Consider the following 20,828-nt stretch of genomic DNA (forward strand, 5'->3'; position numbering starts at 1 on the left):
TATATAAAAAAAGTCATTTAACAAGGTTGAAAACAAAAGAGATTTGTTGTGAGGTAGATCTAATGAGAGGGTGATTTTTAAGAATAAGACATCCTTTCATATGACTACTTAGTTAAGGGATCACCTTTGATTTAGTTACATGAGTATTCAAGTTGAAAGAAAATATTATTTAGATAACAACTAAAACATGGTTCATATATTTAAAATATATAAAATAATTTATTAAGTAAATAAAATAACAACTAAGTAATTAAATCAAATAATTATTTAGTAGACAAAAATAATAATTTCAACATAGAATAGAATAAGCAATATAAATGAAATAAAATAAGACTAGGGCCTTTGTAGGTGGATGCATTTAAGATGTCTATATTAGTATAATGACAAATCAATGACATGTTGAAGCAAGCTCTATACTAACATAAAAGAAATAAATTAGGTGAAGTGGGTTAACAAAATTAAAACTAAATGTGTTAATATTATAATTTAAATTAATTAAGATTAAAGTTGTTTAATGTGAAATGTAAATTTCACTTATTAATTGATGGGGTAAGGAATGGAGACAACTAAATCTTGAGAACTTAAATGTGTGAAATGACCCTAACTATAAAGGTCACTAAATACAACAATGTACTATGGCAATTCGTCAAATAGTTTGCAAACAGGCTCTGATACCACTGAAATAACCCTGACAGGTTATTGCTTTTTCCAGCACCAAAAAACTCTTAATACTTCAAAGGTTTGACATTTTGTCAAACAGTTAGCCAACAAGCTCTGATACCACTGAAATATCCCCGACAGGATTATTTCTTAACACCCAAGAATTCAAACTTTTATGAATTAGACATTTCATCAAATACTTTGTTGACAAGCTCGGTTATTCCTGAAATGACTCTTATTACAAAGGTCACTAAGAATCTGCAACAAGTAATATCTCAAATGATTCGCCAAAAGGGCCAATTGATAACAGATGCAAGTGATATCAACGAAATTTAAGGACGTAGAACAATACTCTAATTCAATTGAATAACAACGTTCATACAGAGAACTTGGATTCTTGCCGCCATTATTTGTTGTCTGAATGAAATTGTTCGAATGGTACTGGATTCGGATTTTATTTCCTTCGAATCTGGGCTATAACTAGTGCCGCCAAGGTAGTCATATACTGTTTGTTTGCCTGCCAGTTAATTCCTCCGAACTAGTGTGATCTGGGATAAAGTTTGCAGTCTGCCTGGAGTGATCCAGCAAGTGTGCTAGGTCGTATCAGTATTCAGTTATGTCCCAATATTCTCCTGTCGTGCTTGACCAATTCTGAACCGACCCGTGCCTTTCTCCAATGGATGAACAAGAGTCGATTATAGATTCAGCGAATGGAGTTCGGTTTGACTTGATGATTTTGTTAACTCCAAAGAGACATGATAATGTGCTGAAGCCGTGGAGAGACTTCCGAATCGGAATGTGACCCGTGTCTTTAAAATTGCAGCTCGTGGGTGGGCTGGTCTAAAGATTTACCCGTTCTGGCCGTTACTCCTTATACTCGTTCTGCGGGTTTTAACAAATTGATTTCCTCCCTCCGATCTGGCACTCCTGACGCGGCTGTGACAGGCAATGATTTGCTTTCCAATCCGACCAAAGCCTTGCATCGTCTCTTATATAAATTTATGTCAGCTGAGAAATCGAAACTATCCTCAAATCTGAATAATACACTTGTTCCCTGATGCAGCGAATGTTTCTGGCTCAATTATTGCTCATAGTTGCTTCACCATAAATGATATTTGCAACAAATCCCCAATTCTGCCCCTGCACTGATGATCTGAACCAAATCCTTCGAGGAATAATGATGCAAGAACCACAATTTGGCCTTAAGCCACAGATTATTGTCCTGATGAAATGACTGCAGCGTCACCTCCAATCTGCAATAATTCGGATGATATTTCACACCCTCAAAATTGCGTACCAATTGAGAGTTATCGTTCTCAATGGCCAACTGTGACAATTGTAGAAACCCTAGGTTCCACAATGCACCCGTGATTGAATCACAATCTGAAAACAAAGAGAGATAATCAATTGGCTTATTCGAATGGAGCCCCGGGGTGCCTATTTATTCTTTTTTCTCCATCCTCTCCAGAGTCTTCTAGAACAATTTTGATCTTATCCCTCAAGTGACTTTATTAAATATTTTCCAAGTCACTTTATTAAATATAAAGTTATCTTTTAATAACTATTTATTTAATTAATATAATTAATTAGTCGTCCTTGGACAACCATTAATTAAATTAATTAAATCGAACCGTCACCAAAAATTTGGGGACATGACAGTCCGCCCTTCCTGAAATTGCTTGTCCCCAAGCAATGGCTAAACCAGGAACCAATCAGTCTTCCTGGATCCCAAATGTAAATCTGTGTATCATCCCAATCCGCATCATACTCTCGTGGAGAAATCATCAATACCAGTAGCTGAGAAACTGTATTCAACATCCAAACAACTGACATTTCTGATGAAGTCATCTGAAAACCAACTGTAGATGCCGGTAGAAGAAAACATTCTGCGGAACTCAAGGCCAACTGAAACATCAACTCTATCAAAACTCAAGCCCCCGTCAGAATGACACTTGCACCCAACTGCACTGTAGATATGACAACAGCTATAGGTACCTGAATTACTGCCAGCAAATCCAATCTCTGAAAAACTACTCCGGGCGAGTCGATGCGGCAAGCCGAGTAACTTGCTACTACCAGTTTTATCTTCAAAAGATGGTGCCAATCTATTCCCTAATGGATGATAAGAAACTGGAGCCAATCTACATCTGCGTGAAATAAAATCTTCTACCTCTGTGTCAAAAGAGAAATGATGAGCGTACCCTACCGTATAATGCCGGTAAGAACCTCCAAATTCTGCTGCTAGCTCATCATCACTGAACTGGTAATCAATATATGGCTCCAATCTTTGACTCCGAGTGACTGTAGGCTGGATAGGATCCCGTGCATTCTGCTCAACAAACCCTTCCTCGAGATCCCTGTGAGGTAGCATAGTAGAAAGGACCCCTATAATCTTCTCAACCAATCTGCAAATAACACTAGTATCTTGGATGAGAACACCTTCTGTCACCTCATGCGAGTCCAAATGAACACATGCACTGTCCAGCAAATACTCCATAAATGATTCAGTGCAGTAAAAATTATATGAGGAAACATTTACATACTCCCCTTTACACCACATCGGGTCCTCTTGTAAGGGTGGCTTACTCAACTGTACCACACTATCAACTGTCTGAGAAGAATCAATCTGGAGACTTGACTCTACTGGTATCCCAAACTCATTAGAACCAGCTACTACCAAATCCTGAATATGTGTGTCGACTTTAACAATATGCTCCCTAGTAGTAACTGTGGAAATGTACTTACCATCATCCTCCTCAGTAGTTAAATGAACTGGGTCTGGGGCTAGTTTTGACCGCAAATGCTCCAACTCCATGGTCACCTCCTTCAACTGAAACTGCGACTTCTGTAGATCTCGCTGTGTGTCCTCTAATGCCTCAGTAGTCGCTATGAGCTCTTGGGAAAGCTCACTCACCTCCTCTTCACGATCCAAGAGTGCCTCATATGCTGTACTCCCCCACTCAACCAAGTAATCACGGTCGGCTACCAATTGTAAATAATCCTGCTTCAAAATCCGAACAGCTTCACGCAAGGCATGAATCTCTGCCAAGGAAAAATAACCACCGCTGGACTCATCTATCATAGAAGAATCCCAACTAGTAACAGCCAACAACTGACGAGCAGTATCAAAATGCTCACAAGCGATAGCAATGTCTCGCTCACTAACTTTCAACTGGCTAACCACATGATGGCTCTGGCTAGACTGTCTTCTATAAACTCCCTCTGACACATTGTCTAGAGGAGTGTCTTCAGAGATACTGGTCTCTGGATTATTACCGTCCATATTTTTCGAATCAACTTCAAAACTCATATCAACATCCAAAGTGTCAAAATTTGTAGTTCTGCTATCAAGCTCTTCTGTACCTAAAGAAACTGTCAAGGAAGCTGAATCTTCAAAACTGTTCACTTCATTCTCCCGGATGTCATCAAGGCCAAAATGATCCTGGGACTCATCTGTACATGCTTCCAAACATGAAAAATCTTCAACACCCTTCAGCAAGAACGGTCGTCTACATATATAAACCAAACCTAACACCGGTGTATAAAAACTAATACCAACATCGGATGTTCTGTTGGCACAAGGAAAGACAACACCGTGTATTCTGCTAATCAAATTCATGATAGCATCCAAATAATCATGGCTACCATAAAGTGCTCTCCAGTCAACTAAATCCCAAATGCTCCTAAAACACTCTCGAGTCCATATCTGTGAACAAGGAACAGCTGGTAACTCAAGCAAACTCCTTACCTGAGTAATGTGACCAATACCAACTAACTTCACATACCTGTCTGCCATTGTCCTTGTATCCTGGATGTGAATGCTAGATGAATGCGCAACATTATCAGCAACCACATATGAACATCCTACTGCAGGAAACTGAGTGTCAGACGTGCCAGATGAAATTAAGCTTAGCTCCATGCCATGCTCATTCCCATGTTTCTCCCGGTCCAGTAATGCCAAAGTTGCTCGAGTGTCCTCAAGCTCGCAAGAAAGCTTGACAACTTCCTCCTCCTTCCTCCTCAAGGCATCTGAATAGTCTTTGGCAAGGCTTAGAAGATGGTCACGATCTGATAGAAGATGTAAATAGCTCAACTTCGTCGTTCCCATTCCTTCACCAATTGCATGTAAGTCACAACAAGAAGATTTTGCCTGAACTCCCTTATGTCTTCCTTGTAACTGAATCATCTGGATGTGCTCTTCTAACATCTCCCGCATCCTGTCATGATGAGATAAAGAAGCCACAATACTATCTTTGCTTACCTTCAGCTGGCTGGACAAATCATGTGAAGTACTGCCATTCTCATCCTCATGTGACGAAGCATCTAACTGAGCCTGGTACTCTCTGTCAACAAAATCATGAATACTCAGTGTTTTCTCATTCCTACCTGGTATCTCATCATCAACATCCTTATCATCATCTGAACTCACTTCACTGTAATCATTGACTGCCGGAACCAAACTACCTTGAGTACCTGAGACATCACCCTTGGGAAGCTCGTATTCAACTGTCTCAACTTGAGTGTCAAGTTGACAATTACTATCCATCAGCGTAATATCCTTCACCACTTCTTCCTGTGACCAAATTGAAACCTCTGACCGGTTGCACACTTGTTTCTCGAACTCCTCATTAAGGTTCCTAGTAACATCTCTCATTGTATCAGTTAACGCTTTGTGGGAAGATTTGACAAAATGAAATCTAGTTGATTTATTCACCTTAGCTGGGACGGACAGCCTGTCAAGCATACGGTGGTGTTTAACCAACAGTTCAGACATGTTATGTTTGATTTTTCTGAGCTCATCCTGAATGCCTGAATAGTCCTCCTTTCCATAATTCTGACTCTGAATACTGTGTCTATTACTTGTCCGAGATTGTGTCCTTGGAGACTTTGTGCTGTACCTGTCCATCTTGGTTGAAGTAGAGTGCTGATCACTCATGTAATTCGGTTCTCACCCCACAGGATGGCAAGAAAACCGCTCTGATACCACTAAAATGACCCTAACTATAAAGGTCACTAAATACAACAATGTACTGTGGCAATTCGTGAAATAGTTTGCAAACAGGCTCTGATACCACTGAAATAACCCTGACGGGTTATTGCTTTTTCCAGCACCAAAAAACTCTTAATACTTCAAAGGTTTGACATTTTGTCAAACAGTTAGCCAACAAGCTCTGATACCACTGAAATATCCCCGACGGGATTATTTCTTAACACCCAAGAATTCAAACTTTTATGAATTAGACATTTCATCAAATACTTTGTTGACAAGCCCGGTTATTCCTGAAATGACTCTTATTACAAAGGTCACTAAGAATCTGCAATAAGTAATATCTCAAATGATTCGCCAAAAGGGCCAATTGATAACAGATGCAAGTGATATCAACGGAATTTAAGGACGTAGAACAATACTCTAATTCAATTGAATAACAACGTTCATACAGAGAACCTGGATTCTTGCTGCCATTATTTGCTGTCTGAATGAAATTGTCCGAATGGTACTGGATTCAGATTTTATTTCCTTCGAATCTGGGCTATAACTAGTGCCGCCAAGGTAGTCATATACTGTTTGTTTGCCTGCCGGTTAATTCCTCCGAACTAGTGTAATCTGGGATAAAGTTTGCAGTCTGCCTGGAGTGATCCAGCAAGTGTGCTAGGTCGTATCAGTATTCAGTTATGTCCCAATATTCTCCTGTCGTGCTTGACCAATTCTGAACCGACCCGTGCCTTTCTCCAATGGATGAACAAGAGTCGATTATAGATTCAGCGAATGGAGTTCGGTTTGACTTGATGATTTTGTTAACTCCAAAGAGACACGATAATGTGTTGAAGCCGTGGAGAGACTTCCGAATTGGAATGTGACCCGTGTTTTTAAAATTGCAGCTCGTGGGTGGGCTGGTCTAAAGATTTGCCCGTTCTGGCCGTTACTCCTTATACTCATTCTGCGAGTTTTAACAAATTGATTTCCTCCCTCCGATCTGGCACTCCTGACGTGGCTGTGACAGGCAATGATTTTCTTTCCAATCCGACCAAAGCCTTGCGTCGTCTCTTATATAAATTTATGTCAGCTGAGAAATCGAAACTATCCTCAAATCTGAATAATACACTTGTTCCCTGATGCAGCAAATGTTTCTGGCTCAATTATTGCTCATAGTTGCTTCACCATAAATGATATTTGCAACAAATCCTCAATTCTGCCCCTGCACTGATGATCTGAACCAAATCCTTCGAGGAATAATGATGCAAGAACCACAATTTGGCCTTAAGCCACAAATTATTGTCCTGATGAAATGACTGCAACGTCACCTCCAATCTGCAATAATTCGGATGATATTTCACACCCTCAAAATTGCGTACCAATTGAGAGTTATCGTTCTCAATGGCCAACTGTGACAATTGTAGAAACCCTAGGTTCCACAATGCACCCGTGATTGAATCACAATCTGAAAACAAAGAGAGATAATCAACTGGCTTATTCGAATGGAGCCCCGGGGTGCCTATTTATTCTTTTTTCTCCATCCTCTCCAGAGTCTTCTAGAACAATTTTGATCTTATCCCTCAAGTGACTTTATTAAATATTTTCCAAGTCACTTTATTAAATATAAAGTTATCTTTTAATAACTATTTATTTAATTAATATAATTAATTAGTCGTCCTTGGACAACCATTAATTAAATTAATTAAATCGAACCGTCACCAGAAATTTGGGGACATGACAATGTGTGTATGGAAACGACGTGGTTATCCTCCAAACAAATGCACCTTTGACCAAAATTGAAAAAATAAAAAACATATATATTTTGTTGAGATTTTCATCATTTGTTCTTCACGATATGTATGTTCTATAATCCAAAACAACAACAAAATTGAGAAAAAATTATTGTGTTTTCAGAGATTTGAAGATTTTTTTAAAACTTTTGGTGCATTGTATTTGGAGCATAGCCGACATTGTATGGAAATTGGTAGCAATCTTGTCCTTTGTAAAAAAATAGATCTTTTATACCTATAAAACCTAATAACTTATTGATGTTTGAGTAATAAAACAATAGGTAGTATTCAAGAGCACTTTGGAGCTTGGTTTGGGACTTCCTTTTAGTTTAGTCTAGCCTTGAGACTAAGTTGATAGTAAAAGTAAATGAGGGACTAGTAGATAGCAATGAATGTCAATCTATAAATGCCAATAAATGTTGTTTGATTCAATAGCTAAATATAATATTTTATTGATGTAAATGTATGTGCACCTTTTTTTTGCAAAAGGGGTAAAGATTTATTCAATTAAACACAAATATACAAAGTAAATGCCTCAAACCCACCAAGACAAAATTAACAAAATAAAAGCTTTCCAAGGGAACTCATAAGCAACAGAGCTACATATCCATGTCCTCCAACATTAACCTATATATGATCTCAAGATGATCAAAGCATAAACCATCCCTATGTGCAATATCCCAACCACCAATATTCCTTGAATCTCACTTCACTAAATAGTCAGCCACATTGTTCCACTCCTTGGGTATATGACAAAAGGACACAAAATCCAAGGAGCTATAAAGACTCAAAATCAATCTAACCACATAGGCTAAATGTCAACTAACATCATCCAAATTTTAGTTTTTCAACATATATATAACAATCCAGTAATCTAACTTACAAATAATCCTCCTCCATCCTAGAGGATGACACCTCTCACTTGTAGTCCTTTTTTTGGTTTGTAATATGATTTTATTTTATTAAAAATAAGAAAAGGTTGAAAGTTACATAATTATAAAAAGTGTTGCACTTAGCTATAAACTAGCCTATACACACCCTAAAAAAAACCCTTAGACATTCCAATGAGTACAAATAAATAAATAAACTACTACCTTTCCTAAAAGCCTCTTTTACTAGGCATATTCAACATGCATATTACAAGACAAAAAACACCTTTATCTCTTTCTATTGGTATTTTTTATCGTGATTCATAGTTCATCAATACTTTTGCTAGACCCCAAGGTTCAACAAAATGCAAAAATTTAAAGCTTCTCTCCTATTAGGTGTTTCCCTTCTATTAATTCCTTCTTCCTGTGGCAAGTTTTTTCCTACATGTCACCACCTTATTATGACACATGAATTCTTGTTTGTGTTCTTAGTGTAGAAAACCCACACCACTACACGTTGTTTCATGACCATTCTTGATTGCTATAACTTTGGAAAAGCCACAAGAAAACCAATTAGCTTTCTTCCTTGCACTTCCTAAATTTTTGAATCTCTTGTTTGAGTTGCTTCCATTCCTCCATCATGTGGTTCTTATAAACTTGTTTGTTTGCCCCTTTTAGCCATCAAACAAATGGGAGCTAAGAAAGTTCCTTACTCTTTGCATCCACCTTATAGCATTCATTGTAGTCAAAATTAAAACATAGGAAAGCCCATTCTATATTAGATTCCATTCCCAATAGAAGGTCCAAGGGGAACAAAGAGAGAATAACACATCTAGCCTCCTATGTGCTTTCACCTATCTCCTTCCCCTACACCATTATTGTGTTTCAAGTTCTATATTGATTTTCAACTCAAGTGCTTTGCATCTTAAAAGAGATTCCTCAACATGCATTGAATTTCTCTTAGCAGACCTGATGTTGAGCACTTCAACATGAGCTTTAAATGGTGGTCTTCAATTGGGATGAAAAGGGGCTTTTTGTTGTCTTTTGGTTTCAAATGTGAACAAGGCCTTCATTAAATCACACACCATCATTATCCAACAATACCATTTTGTCAACCACGTCTTCACTCTAATATTCTTAGCCCTCTCTACCATTTGGTTTCCAACCCCTACATACCTCATAAATAGAGACACCTACATTGGCTTTTGGACAACCATCCTTTGTTTCATAAATGCATTGGACATGGGTAGTTCGCATGTGTGATTTAGTCACTTTTTTAATTTAAAGACATCACTTCTCCATTTCTAATATCAAATACCGTAGTCGATCTCTTCCAACAATCTTTTAGCGCATTTATTATTTTTTACATGACAATTGAAATATATTTAGCATCATCCCATTATCTATTTTAATAACCTTTTGAAATATTTTAATTAAACTTCCATATTTCCACCATTACTCTTTATAGCATGCCCCATTATTATCATCTCCCTATTTTATATGCACTATCGTCATGAGGTGCTTTTAAAGGCATTCTTCAAAGTTTCTATCCTCGCCTCATCTTCATAGCCAAACCCCAAAGCCCATTTTGATAGCACATCCACTTCCATGTTTTCTTCCCTTCTTATATGAGTAACCATAAGGTCATCCATTCTCCTTTTTCCCTTCCTAATTTGATTTATGAAATTCTCCAAGTGTCAAGTAGTTATAATTTTTTCCTACTTAATAGAATTCACAATTATCCTTGAATCCCTTTCCAAGTGAAGTTGCTTTATCCCCAAATTATTAGCTATTGCCTCAGTAGCATTATTTGTTGATTCAGTTAACCTTTTTCCTACTGCTGATATCATTTCCCCCACATGATTTCTCACAATGATCCATGTCATTGGTGGTCTCATATTTACACTCGTTGCCCCATCAAAGTTTATCCAATTTTTGTATGGGGTTGTCCACCTTTTTATCTTGTTTTTTTCTCCTGTGGTTCAAGATTCCTCCACTTGATCTTATTTTCACACTCGACTGTAATTTTTAAATTATGATAACCTCCATTGTGAAGGTAGTCTTTGATGACTAGTTCTAAAAAAAATGAGCTCTTAACACTTCCTCTATTGAATCATCTACTCTCTATTGCAATCTCTCTAAAGACTTGTGTTTTTTCCATAAAGATTCATGTATTCTTCTTTTACTAATCTCCCACACCACAATAGAAGGGTTGATTCTCCACATGCTTGGGAGGGTGGATTTGTTATTGATCCTTGACCATCCTTCAAAGATATATTTGCTTGAGTTCTATATAGGGAATCACCATCCTAAATTTCCTCTTAGATTTGTCCAACATTCCATTGTGTATTTACAATTTAGTAGTAGGTAATCAATCGTCTCTTTAGATTCATCACACATGATACATTTGGTTGGCCCAATAAAACCTGACTGCTTCCTCCTCTCTCTAGTTAGAATTATCCCCCTCACAACTAGCCATGCAAATGTCCCTACTATTGGGAGGAAATCCTTATTCCAACACAAATCTTTAGCCTCAAACCTACTCTCCCCTTCATTATCTACCATGTGAGGGGTCTATCCTGTTAGGAGCTTACAAGACTTATTCAGTCTACCTTGATTAAAGGATTCAAACTCATAACTAAGTAAGCACTCTTTTAGGAGATTTGACTAGGTCTATTAAAACCACTCTATTAAGAGATTTATCCTGACCTACTTGTTATAATATCTCAGTACCTTATCCTCCGATTAGCACTTGATGCTAGAATACAGATCTCCTCTACCCTTGTCTAAATTGATCTCCTAATTTGATATACTTTGTTCTACCCTTCACTAATAGGTTTCTTTGTCTGATCTATGTCTGATAATCAAACTTAGCCTTCCTTCACTTTGTTCCTAACCTTCTTGTGCATACAGGATCATCTTTATGATGTGGGGCTTGATCCATTCTTAAATAGACAACTAGAGAAAGTTCTAGATCATGATCAACGATCCAGAGTTCTCTCTTTTCCCACTTAGTCCTTCTAATTTTTTGATTGGTTACTCTGCCTTCCTAGGGATTGATGTCCTTTGAAAAAATGCATAATTACCTCCTTAGTTGTCACTATAATCTGTAAATCTTGCATAGAAGTTGACCAAAATGATTTACATAAGTGTTTGTGTCATCACAAACTCATAAATCAAAACTAGTATACCTAGCAATTGAATATCCTTACGCTTAGTCATAACTGATATTCATGTTGTCCCTCGACTTTAGTATGCTTGGTAGTAACTAATTCACTTGGTATATATTATCTCTACTTTGCTAAACTCCCTTATCTTTACTCAACATCTATTGTAACTAAGTCGATACTAGAGTGCTCAACAACCTTAGAATTGCTTGGTTAGTAATGAAAATATAAACAAGTCCATGAATTCCTTGACCTTCATTGGGTGGCTTGGTCGTAGTGATGACTGACCAACTCTACCTAGAAAATGACTAAGTGTTGGAAACTAATAGGAAAAAATGCTTAGAGATCAACAATCTCCCCATTTGGCATTAGTGGCAAAAACACTTTGTCATGGCTTAGCAATCCATTCAAAATTACAAAAAAAAGCACTCCCCCTTAGACTGTGATTCGGTCTCAGATAAGACTTAACTATACACAACATATGTACATGGTTCTCCAAAAATGAATATTATTATTACCTTTGATTTGTGATATCTTATATGAATTTTGCATATGAATTTCCCCCTTGTAGAATGTGTCATGATAGTATTCCCTCTTGTTTTTGACACTTAGGGCTTGGGGTTTGCAGGGGCCAAATTGTACTTGTCCAAAAATGATTTGTGATTATGTAAAATCATCTCTAATAGATGATTCCATCTTGATTTGACTGATTCCATAACCTAAATCTAGATTTCTAGTTGTGTTGCTAGATCTACTAAACTGTCTACAATAGAGAGATGTGAATCTCTCTTGACTAGATTCTTTGCGGCTGATAGTTCCTTTTGCATGACCTCCAAATGAGGTAGCAACATGGTTTGTATAGAAATAAATTTTGTTTTGATGTTTCTATCTTTAGCCATCAACTCAACAAATCTTCCTTCACCAAGTATCAATTTATTAAATTGCATAGAGCTTGAACTTTCATCCTTGCTCAAAGAATGTACACATGCCTTCAACTCTTTTTATAATTGATCGATAGATTGAGTCTCTGTGGTGAAAAATTCAACATCACAAAGCTTTATATACAAAGAATGAATAATCTACGAAATTCCTTCCAAAATATTTAAAAGGTTTGAAAGTTCAACTTGCTTGAGTGCAATTTATGTCGACACTTTCTCCAAAACTTTGTGTTCAAACTTTTTCTTAGACCATCTCATCAATTTCTCATTGGTCTCTCTATCCTCATTAACTTTATCAATAATATGAACTATTTATTCCAAAATTGGTACCTAATCACTTCCATTTTGAATCTCAAACACATCTACAAAAATGTCCTTAATATCATGTAATACCTATTTTTGCTTGACTTCTCTTCCAAGTTATTCGTGTTTTGTCCTTCTTCTTAGCAACACTTGTAGAATCTGCATTTTTAAAGTATCTTTATGTCAAGGTCATACTTGAGAAGTGTTATGACCTCATCTATACTAACTGGAGTCTCAGGTGACTTAATCTTGTTCTCCAATATCTATGACCATGGTGTGTTGACACTCGACAATGTTATTTTCAATTATGTCCCTCCAGCACTCGGTCTTGGTGTTTGATGCCCTATAGAAGTGTGTTCTTCCTGAGTAAGGGTAAACCTATTGAACACGTATAACATTTGATGCATCAATATGAATAGGAACAACACTTGGAAACTATATTAGGGCATGAATAGCCTCCTTCTCTTTTGGATTCTCGGTCTCCAATGGCTTAGGTTGATCAACCTCCTTTGTTCCCTCAACATGAGGTCCTAAGACATCTTGATAAAATTTCTCTACTTGACTTTTATTATCTCCTTCATATTAGGATTAACTAAAGACAGAAATAATAATTACATACAAATATAACCAATATCAAAAAATAATAAATTGCATAGAAGACAACACAAGAAACTAAGATTTAACGTGGTTCACCCAATCCCTAGGCTATGTCCACTAAACAACAAGTCCAATATTATTACTATCTAGTGATTACAACCTAATTATAATCCATAATCCTTACAACTCAATACCACCACAAGAAGCAATTATCACATCACACATTATGAAATCCCTAACCCTAAGCCATTTTATACAAGTATTTTTGCCACTTTAGGATTAAAAGTTTCTAGGGTTTACATCAACTCTTTCGTCATCTTCTCTTTTGTAATGTTAAATGTCACCGATGCTGCTAGGCATAATTGAATGCTTCCAAGTGCCTTTCTATCTAAAATCTCCCAGTCCTCTTCTATCATAGTTCCCTAATTCTTGGTTTTTCCTTCCAATGGCTTCCATCAATCCTTTTGATAAAGATAGTCCTCCATTTGTATTTTCCATAACTAAAAGTTCTACCCATTAAACTTCTCAACCTTCATCTTATCCTCATTTGCCGTCACTCCCACTTAACTGTGAGACTCCCACTCAACTGTAAGACTTTCCTGCACATGATAACTGAAAAACAACCTTACTCTGATACCACTTGTTAGGTTAACCATAGATAGAAATAGCAATTACATACAAATATAACCAATATCAAAAAATAATAAATCACATAGAAGAGAACACATGACACCAAGATTTAACATGGTTCACCCAATCCTTGGACTACGTCCACCAAACAACGAGTCCAATATTATTATTATCCAGTGATTACAACCTGATTACAATCTGTAATCATTATGACTCAATATCGCCACAAAAAATAATTATCGCATCACACATTATGAAATCTCCAACCCTAACTTGAATCTCGTAGAGGAATTATGGAGTATGTACAGTACTTCTCTAATTAGTCACCACAAACTAATAATCTACCACTTACAGATTGATCGGGCTCCACACCAGACAATAATCTCCCACTTGGAGACTGGTCCTATAGCAATGCTGCTAGTCCATGAGGCTCCTATTAGATCAAACCACCTTGGAATTTTTTGTTCTTTTATTTTGTTTAGTTAAGAAGAACAACCAAAGCTGAAAAGGAGTTCAACTTCTCCCTTGTCGCTACCTTTGTAAACATGTATGTTGGATTTTTCATTTGTATGTATCTTGTCTAGCTTTAACTATCCATCATCCAAAAATGACTGAATGAAATGGTACCAAAACTTAATGTGTTTTGTCTTTGAATGCAGAGCAGAATTCATTGCAAGATGAGTGACACTCTGACCATTTGTAAATAAATAATTTTCCCTCTATGGGTGTCCCAATTCTTCTAGGAAGAACTGAAGCCATATCATCTCCTTGGCTACTTGTGTAGTAGCAACATACTTTTCCTCTATAGTGGATAAATCATTAACCTTCTACAACTAAGAAACCCATCTCATTGTTGCCCCACTAATAGTAAATACATAACCTATAGTACTCCGCCTAGGATCAATATCCCCTGCCAAATCTAAGTCAACATAGCCCTGTAAGTTAGTAGTAGAGCTCCCAAAGTGTAAACACTTATTGGATGTTCCTTTCAAATATCTGAGAATCTATTTGACTACATTCCAATGCTCAATTTTTGAATGACTCATATACCTGCTAATGAATCTCACTGCATTTGCAATATCTGGCCTTGTACATACCATAACATACATCAAGCTTCCTACAACTAAAGCATAAGGTACCTTGGACATCTTATCCTCCTCTTCTTGTGTCTTTGGACACATATACTTAGTCAACTTCAAATGACTAGGTAAAGGTGTGGTGACAACTTTAGCATTCTCCATAGAGAGACATTGCAACACCTTCTCAATATAATCAACCTGAGATAATTTCAATTTTTTGTTCTTACTATATCTACATATATTCATACCAAGGATTTGTTTTGCTGCCCCAGAATCCTTCATAGCAAATAAATGTGCTAATTATTGTTTTAACCCCTTAATGTGATCCATGTTAGACCCAACTACAAGCATATCATCAACATATAAACATAATGTAGTTGTCATCATCCAACCTCTTAAAATAAAGACAATGATATGAATGACACCTACTATATCTATGCTCATGCATAAAACTACCAAATTTCAAATACCATGGGCGAGGTGCTTTCTTCAAGCCATATAAACTTTTATGCAATTTGCACACTAACTTCTTCTTATCTTTGACCTCAAATCCCTATGGCTATGCCATAAATATCTCTTCATCCAAATCACTATGAAGAAAATTTGTTTTAACATCAAGCTACTCCAAACACAAATCTTCAATAGCCACAATACTTAAAACAATGCAAATATAAGTCATTTTAACAATAAGAGAGAATATCTCATCAAAATCAATGCCATTTTTATGTGCAAGTCCTTTTACAACTAACCTAGCTTTAAATCTTTTCTTACCTCCATCCTCTTCTTTCAACTTGTAAAACCACTTATTCTATAAATCCCTTTTGCTTGTAGGAAACTTACATAAATCCCAAGTCTTATTTTTTTAGCAAGGAGTCCATTTCTTTTTCCATCACAGACTCCTACTGAATCATAGTATCCACTTGCATAGGTCCATCATAACATTCAGGTTCACCAACATCAGTTAGTAAAATATAGTAAAAAGAGGGAGAAAATCTTTTTGGAGGTCTACTTAGTCTTGTTGGCCATCTAACATTTATTGGGGTGTGTGGTATTTGTTGTTGTAGATCATGAGGAATTATTGGAACATCACCTTTTGGAGTATCATCCAACACTACATAATCATTTTCTTTCTTCTCATACTGCTACAATAGATTTTTATACAATACTTTCTCATTGAATATGACATCCATGCTTCTTACAATTTTACAAATTTCAAAATCCCAAAGTCTATAACCAAATTTATGAATGCCATATTGAACAAATATACATTTCTTTGATTTATCTTCTAGCTTGGTTTTATTTTCAGAATCTATATGTGCAAATGCTTCACAATCAAAGGTTTTGAGAAAAGAATAATTTACCTTCTTACCAATCAATGCTTCCTCTAGAACACCATAGTCCAAAGGAATAGAGGGACCTCTATTAATCAAATATATAATAGTATTGACATCCTCTGCCCACATGTTTAAGGGTAGTCCATTATGTAACCTTATGCTCCTTGCATACTATTATTGTCTTGTACATGCGTTCAACCACTCCATTTTCCTATGGAGTCCTTGGAACAATTTTTTGTCTACGAATACCATTAGTAGAGCAATAGTCTTCAAATTCATGACTACAATACTCACCAACATTATTAGTTATGAGACATTTTAATTTCTTACTAGTCTCATTTTCTACCAAGCATTTCCATTTCTTTAAAGTTTGAAATACATCAAATTCCTATCTAAGGAAATAAACCCATACTTTTCTAGTTGCATCATCAACGAATGTAACATAATAATGAAAGTCACCAAGGGAAGATACCTGAGCTAGTCCTCATACATATGTATGCACAAGCTCTAATTTCTCATTTTGCTTTTCCTTCCCACTCTTCACAAAACTCACTCTTTTTTATTTTCCATACACACAACTTTCACTAAAATCCATATTGACACATTTTAGAATTGGTAAAACTTTTTTTAATGATGTAATTACGTATGTTTCTCACTAATGTGCTCAAGTTTGTTGTGCCATAGCATTGTATCATAATCTACATCAACTATTTGTTGTCCCTACTCAACTGCAACAATTGTTCCTAAACATTCATTTTTCTTTGGAGCGATTAAAGTAGAAGGAACAATATGATTTGTACAAAGATATAAGGTGCCTACTTTCACACCTTTTGTTACTAGAAGGGAATCTTTTAATACCTTCCAATTTTTATTATTAAAACAACTCTCATTCGTCCGCCTCACAATAGGTTTGTGATAATCATGTCCAAGGCCTTAGGAATAGTATATTTAATCTAAGAATTACCTCCCCCACCATGAGGTGCATTTAATTTGTCAACCAAAGGACATATACTTGAAATGGTCAGCATGATATGTGCACTAGGTTTCTTAAAAAGCCATTGTGCTTATGCTGCAGGAAAGTAAAATGCAAAGAAAGAACCTACACTAATGCTACAAGAAAGTAACACACTTAACTCTTTACTGAAATGAATGCTGGAAATACAATTAAATGCTAACTTATATTTCAACTTAGACCATCCACTATAATTGCTCTTGTAGATGTTGTAGGAGCATTCACAAAGTAAGATGTTGCAGGAAGAAACTTGTAACTTCTACCTAAAATACTGGAAATGCTAGAAGTAAATCTACACTACTCTAGTCTAATCCACCTCAAGTGGGCCCCCTTGGTTGGCTTCTGCTAATCTACTAACACATAATGTAAACTAAGAATTACTTCATCATATTCCAAAACTCCTTAAATAAGAATAATACATAAAACTGTCAAACAATTCGGTACGAGAGTCAACAATATTTTTTTTATAAACTTTTCTCTAACCCCCAAAAACTATCGAGTCCATCCCTATAAATAGAGGATTGGTACTTATTCTAAAATAGGAAAGGAAATAAACTAACTACAAATTTGCCAGATAAGAAGAAGAAAATATAACAGCTCGTGGCACAAGTAATAAAGTCTAGATAACCAATTCAACACAATCGTAAATGCAAAGGGAATATAGTAACACTTCATCCCTACATTCTTGGAATAATAGCTCCTTCTTTATAGTAGTCGTGTCTCATGGTATCGTTATGGTTCTTCCATTGTAGCTAGGCCTTAACGCTCCTTCTTGAATGTATCGACCATGCTCTAGCTTCTTCCCTAACAAGTTAGTTATGATGCACAAATATTTGTAGATAAGCATAATCAAATTAAGTCCAAATATTAGAGCACACATTCTGATGCTTATATGAAATATTGCATTATATGTATAATATTGGCAAAATATGACATACTATCTGCCTATGGGTTAACGGTTCTATCTGGACTTAATCATAAGTTCAACTAAACATAGGTTCACAAATGTCTTGGCAGTATTAAAATAGAGTATTTAAAATTAACATAAAATAGAGGCAATAGTTAGCCTCATCATCTACCCCGTGGTAATTTTAATGCTTGTCCTCAAGCATTACATCTTCTAGTCATTGATCGAAAATCTCCAACTTCAATTCTCCCTCACCTGTTACTCTTGAGGGTGTAATAGAATCCTCATGTTTCTCTCCTAGACTTCCCTTCTATGGTCCTCCTGCAACCTATCAATTCATTCAGAGTTGATATCATATAGGGGCCAAAGGAGCATAGGTGGTTGCATTGTAATGGGCACCAAAGTTCTATTCTACTCTGTCTTCCCAACTGTATGTATTTTGGAGCTTGATGAAGGGTTGCCTCTAAGTTGATAGGACTTTGTGGCTCTGATCTTCGAAGTCCCTCAAGTAGTCTACCCCATCTACTTTTAACACCAATCATGGCTCTCTGAAAGGAAAAATAAAGCATGTTATCATATTTTGCATATGCCTTTGTTCTGGCCTCAAAGATTTGTTTTCTTATCTCCTTGTGCTTATCCCCATAGGTCAGTCTGAACCAATCCCTAAGGATTTCTTCTAGTTTACTACTCTCGGCTCTTAATGGCAAGGGTTCTGTTCTTTCCTCATCTTTGTAATTGTTCAATTGTCTATCATAATTATCTTCATTGTGCATCCAAGACATCAGGGCCCTAAGGTGTATATCCCTTATGTAAGGTAAAGGATTCCATTGAGTTTCTATAGGGATAGTGAAATTGTGCACTTACAATTCACAGAGTAAATTTTGTTGCCAGGATGGAAGAGTTTGGTACAAACCATAGAATTCTTGCGCTCACTTAAATTCTACATTTATGTCTTTAAGGGTCATCATGAGCTGGAATAAAAGGAATTGTTCTTTCAAACAAATGGCATAGATCCTAGTGGTGGCCTGCAAGTAATTATTTGATCAACCAATTTGAGGGCACGATCCATCTTTTGCTTTTGTTGTGCCAGTTGCTCTTTCAAATATGCAATTTCTTCTCCTTAATCTGCTATTACCTTATTCATTTCCTTTTTCTCCTCTTTCCATAAGGATGTTGTTATCACATGTTTATTATATAACCGAAAAAGAAGCATTTGCAGGGTAATTGGGCCACTTTCCTCTTCCTAGTTATTTTTCTTCCTCTATTCCCTTCATGACTATTCTAAGAAATTTGTAAACCATGTTTGCTTGTAGGGAACTAGGGCAATTTTTGAACAGGTTAACTGATGTGTTATTGGGGTTTTTTCTTCTTTACAGCTTGGAGTATCTTGTTGACTTATTGGGGAGTTGTCTTGGCTTTCCTTCATCTCAACCTTACATTCCTCCTCAGGGTTTTGAGGAATGTCTGGAATTTCAGGTTGATTGGGGGAATCATCTGGGAAAACTTGTACTAGGGATTCTTCGTTAGATTGTTTGGGTGAAGTGGACTGAGTTTCTACGGACACTTTAGAAGTTTTCCCTCTCATTCTAGGGCTTTTTTGTATAGAGGTTTCCTCAAGCACCACAATTTTTTTCCTACTAACCCTTTTTGGTGTCTTTGTTGCAGGAATGGTTGCTACAGGACCCAACTTTGTTTTCTTTTTCTTTGAGACTATAGGATTTTGTTTTTCTACTGCTGGAGCCGAGGTTTCTTCTGGTAATTTCCATTTTCTCTTTGCTCAGGAAGAGGTAGGTACATTGCTCTTTTGAGTAGGTAAAGTCACATTTTCTTGCACACACTAAGAAATATTTTATGTGTCTACAATACACATACATGTACAACCATGCACATATATTCATACATATACATATAAATATACAAAAAACCTAGTTCTATTATATTCAAATATCTTTAAAAAATCTTCTTAATATAAAACAATGTAAATAAAATTACATATAGATGAGTAGGTGCAAAAATTAAAAGGAGGAGATAAGCCTTATTTCAATTTAAGCTAAAATATTAGTTCTCAACTATATTTATATATATACATTTGCATCTCACTTTTTTACATCTATATGTTTACCTACTTCCATCTACTTGTTGGTCACTAAACATATGTAGCTCCTATATGGAAGTTTTTGTTTACTTTTTATTTTATTATTTTCAAGTTATAGCTTCTATTTGTTACATTTACTTTGACAATTACAATAAACAATTTATATTTTCAAAATGTATTTATCCTTAATCTAATATTTTAATCAAATTGCATGTCATCCAACTATAAAATAAAATAATAGACACTTGTAAATAACAATATTATTCTCATTGCCAATATGAAAATAGACATATAATAGTAATATAATAACTGATTATTATTAGTACTCCTATTGGCATTTCTCTAAAAAAAAAATGTATTAACCGTTTTTTATGCTGGAACTCCTCACAACATTATAACTACTTTATCATAATTCAATACTATTGTATAAATAAAAATCTTTATCCTACAACCATAGCTTTCACCTTTGTTC

The sequence above is a fragment of the Cupressus sempervirens genome, chromosome 3 (assembly GCF_028749045.1).
Source record: "Cupressus sempervirens isolate cs-2001-9-10 chromosome 3, ASM2874904v1, whole genome shotgun sequence".
NCBI lineage: Eukaryota > Viridiplantae > Streptophyta > Pinopsida > Cupressales > Cupressaceae > Cupressus > Cupressus sempervirens.